Here is a 4,327-nt window from a genome sequence, read left to right as displayed (position 1 = left end):
TTCTGCAGACGGGTCTGGATATCTCACTGTCCGTCAGTTCTCTTCGTGTCCAGGTTTCCGCAATCTCAGCCTTCTCCGGAGTTGCATGGGCCAAGCACCCTCTGGTCCAACAGTTTTTTAAAGGAGCAGTCAAGCTTAGGCCACAGGAAATCCAGATTCCCCAAATGGGATCTTCCGTTAGTGCTGGATTTCTTTTCACAACCTAATAATTCACTCTCGGTCAGAGAATTATCCCTCAAGATGTCTTTTCTGATAGCCATAACCTCGGCAAAGAGGGTTTCGGAAATTCAATCTCTGGGGTCTAAGGAACCTTTTATTACCTTTTTTCCAGACAGAGTGGTCCTAATACCAATGCTTGGGACGAATCCCAAAGTTACCTCGGTCTTTCACGAAAACCAGGAGATCACACTCCCTACCTTCAAGTCTGCTGGTAGTCCGGATCCACACCCTCTTGATATGGGAGCCAGGGCCGGACTGGCCTACCGGGATACCGGGAAGATTCCCGGTAGGCTGTCTGCACCTAGTACCCCTGGGGCCGCTTTTGGCTCTGAGCTTGGCTGACTGAATGTGTCAGCAAAATACTGAGCAGCGGCGGCCACCGCCGCCGCACTACCCAATGGCTGTGTGTGCCGCCTCCTCCGGCCACAGAACTAAATAGTTATATGCCTCTGTGTGCCTGAGGGGAGGAGCGAACGCCGTGCTGCTCGATTTTCTCTTTGTGACTGGTCCCGTGCGGCGCCAGCACCGCCCACTAATCTGCACGAGGAGAATAGGAGAAGTGAACGGCCCGTGCAGCTGCAGCACTTTAAGGTACAAAAAAAAATCTCCCTCTCTCTCCCTCTCTCCCTCTCTCCCTCTCTCCCTCTCTCTCCCCCCCTCTCTCTCTCCCCCCCTCTCTCTCTCTCTCTCCCCCCCTCTCTCTCTCTTCTCTCCCCCCCTCTCTCTCTCTCTCTCCCCCTCCCCCCTCTCTCTCTCCCCCCTCCCCCCCTCTCTCTCTCTCCTCTCCCCCTCTCTCTCTCTCTCTCTCTCTCTCTCTCTCTCTCTCTCTCTCTCTCCCCCTCTCCCTCCCCCCTCTCTCTCCCCCTCCCCCCCTCTCTCTCTCTCTCTCTCTCCCCCTCCCTCTCTCTCTTCCCCTCTCTCTCCCCCCCTCCCCCCTCTCTCTCTCTCCCCCCCTCTCTCTCCCCCCCTCCCCCCCTCTCTCTCTCTCCCCCCTCCCCCCCTTTCTCTCTCTCTCCCCCCTCTCTCTCCCCCCCCTCTCTCTCTCCCCCCCTCCCCCCTTTCTCTCTCTCTCCCCTCTCTCTCCTCTGCCCTCTCTCTCTCCCCCCCTCTCTCTCCCCCCCCCTCTCTCTCTCTCTCTCCCCCCCCTTACCCTCTTTCTCTTCCTTTCTCTCTCTCCTTTTTTGTGACAGTCACATTTGTCTGCAGTTTGGTCTTCAGGGAGGTGTACAAGTTCATGTTTTGTTCAAGTGCCAGATAATCGTGGAAAAGCTGTATACCATTAAACGCAGCCACTGTACCCATTAAACGCAGCCACTGTGCCCATAAATTGCCGCCACTGTGCCCATAAATTGCCGCCACTGTGCCCATCAAACGCTGCCATTGTACCCATCAAACACAGCCACTGTACCCATAAATTGCCGCCACTGTGCCCATTAAATGCAGCCACTGTACCCATAAATTGCCGCCACTGTGCCCATTAAACGCAGCCACTGTTCCATCAAGCGCAGCCACTTTACCCATTAAACGCAGCCACTGTGCCATCAAACGCAGCCACTGTACCCATAAATTGCCGCCACTGTGCCCATTAAACGCAGCCACTGTGCCCATAAATTACCGCCACTGTGCCATCAAACACAGCCACTGTACCCATAAATTGCCACCACTGTGCCAAACGCAGCCACTGTACCCATAAATTGCCGCCACTGTGCCAAACGCAGCCACTGTACCCATAAATTGCCACCACTGTGCCAAACGCAGCCACTGTACCCATAAATTGCCGCCACTGTGCCCATTAAATGCAGCCACTGTGCCCATAAATTACCGCCACTGTACCATCAAACGCAGCCACTGTACCCATAAGTTGCCACCACTGTGCCCATTAAACGCAGCCACTGTGCCAATAAATTACCGCCACTGTGCCATCAAACGCAGCCACTGTGCCATCAAGTGCAGCCACTGTGCCCATAAATTGCCGCCACTGTGCCCATTAAACGCAGCCACTGTGCCATCAAGCGCAGCCACTGTGCCCATTAAACGCAGCCACTGTGCCCATAAATTACCGCCACTGTACCATCAAACGCAGCCACTGTACCCATCAATTGCAGCCACTGTGCCCATCAAACGCAGCCACTGTACCCATAAATTGCCGCCACTGTGCCCATTAAACGCAGCCACTGTGCCCATAAATTACCGCCACTGTACCATCAAAGGCAGCCACTGTACCCATCAATTGCCGCCACTGTGCCCATCAAACGCAGCCACTGTACCCATAAATTGCCGCCACTGTGCCCATTAAACGCAGCCACTGTGCCCATAAATTACCGCCACTGTACCATCAAACGCAGCCACTGTACCCATCAATTGCAGCCACTGTGCCCATTAAACGCAGCCACTGTGCCCATAAAACACAGCCACTGTGCCATCAAACGCAGCCACTGTACCCATCAATTGCAGCCAAATGTGCTTTAAAATGCATGGTTTTCCATTTTATGAACAAGAAAATAATGACGTTATGCTGTTGGGCTGGTATAATAATGCTATGGGGCTGGTATGACATTTTTTCCAGGGCTGGTGTTCATTCTCAGTCCGGCCCTGATGGGAGCTACTCTCAAACAATACCTGGAAGTCACGGCCTCTTTTCGTCAATCGGACTCCCTCTTTGTTCTTTTTCATGGGAAAAATAGAGGCTCTAGGGCCTCCGTCAGAACTATCGCGGCTTGGGTGGTCCAAGCCATCCAATGGGCTTACAGAGAGAAGGGCTTGGCTCCTCCTGAGGCAGTTACAGCGCATTCTACTAGAAGTCTTTCAACTTCCTGGGCGGCCTCACGTCATGTTGCACCTGTAGTGATCTGCAGAGCAGCTTCTTGGTCCTCGATTCATACCTTCATGACCCATTATTGTGTTGAACCAGCAACCTTGTCTTCTGTCAATTTTGGTTTAAAAGTGCTGTCGGCCGACAGTGTTAAATAAATCTTTTTGTTCAGCATTTAGCCCACCCGGGTGTGTACGGCGAGTTATTTCCCACACGTTGCTGCCATGGAGTCTGTCAGGAAAACGGAAAATTCCTATCAAAATACTTACCGTAATTTTCCTTTCCTGATGGACTCCATGGCAGCAGGAGTTCCCTCCCGAATGGCTGAAGTAGGCTAGTTACCGAACACGGCCGGGGGCAGGGAGCAAAGATTTATGGGAGTAGTGTCCTATAGGGTAGTAGAGGCGGGACTTAACCCACACGTTGCTGCCATGGAGTCCATCAGGAAAGGAAAATTACGGTAAGTATTTTGATAGGAATTTTCCGTTTTTTTTCCTTTTTTATAAGTGATCACATTCCCTCTGTTCTCAGCTGCATAAGAGCTGGAGGGAGGAGAAGCAGCAGCACACTGTGCTTTCCAATGCATGGCTGTGCAGCGGGGGCATGTCAGGACAAGCCTGTTAATTGGAGGAGAGCAGACTGAGTTCCCAGCACAGCTAGAGAACTGAGCACAGTGTGCTCTCCTGCTCAGTGTGGTCAGTTTTTAATAGGAAACACCAGGGATTTCACATAAAGGAAGCTATGCAAAGAGAAAAGGATATTTTCTAATACAAGTACATGGTACAGCAGGCACATATTAGGAAATGAAGTGTTGAGGTAACAAACACTTTAAAGCGGAGTTCCACACAAAAATGGAACTTCCACTTTTCGGAACCCTCCCCCCCTCTGGTGTCACATTTGGCACCTTTCAGGGGGGAGGGGGGTGCAGATACCTGTCTAAGTCAGGTATTTGCACCCACTTCCGGCATAGACTCCCATGGGAGTCTATGCCTCTTCCTGTCCCTCTGCGCTGTCTCCTGGGAAACACACAGGTCCCAGGAGATAGCAGGGACCAGTTACGATGCGCAGCGTGACTCGCGCATGCGCAGTAGGTAACCGGGAAGTGAAGCCGCAACGCTTCACTTCCTGATTACCTCACCTAGGATGGCGGCGGCAGCTGCCGAGAACTGAGCGGGTTCTCGGCGTCGGCTGCCGACATCGCTGGACCCTGGGACAGGTAAGTGGCTATTTATTAAAAGTCAGCAGCTGCAGTATTTGTAGCTGCTGGCTTTTAATATTTTTTTTTTTAGGTGGTTT

The sequence above is a fragment of the Aquarana catesbeiana genome, linkage group LG06 (assembly GCF_042186555.1).
Source record: "Aquarana catesbeiana isolate 2022-GZ linkage group LG06, ASM4218655v1, whole genome shotgun sequence".
NCBI lineage: Eukaryota > Metazoa > Chordata > Amphibia > Anura > Ranidae > Aquarana > Aquarana catesbeiana.
The sequence above is the reverse complement of the archived record's forward strand: the minus strand, read 5'-3'. Positions refer to the sequence as shown.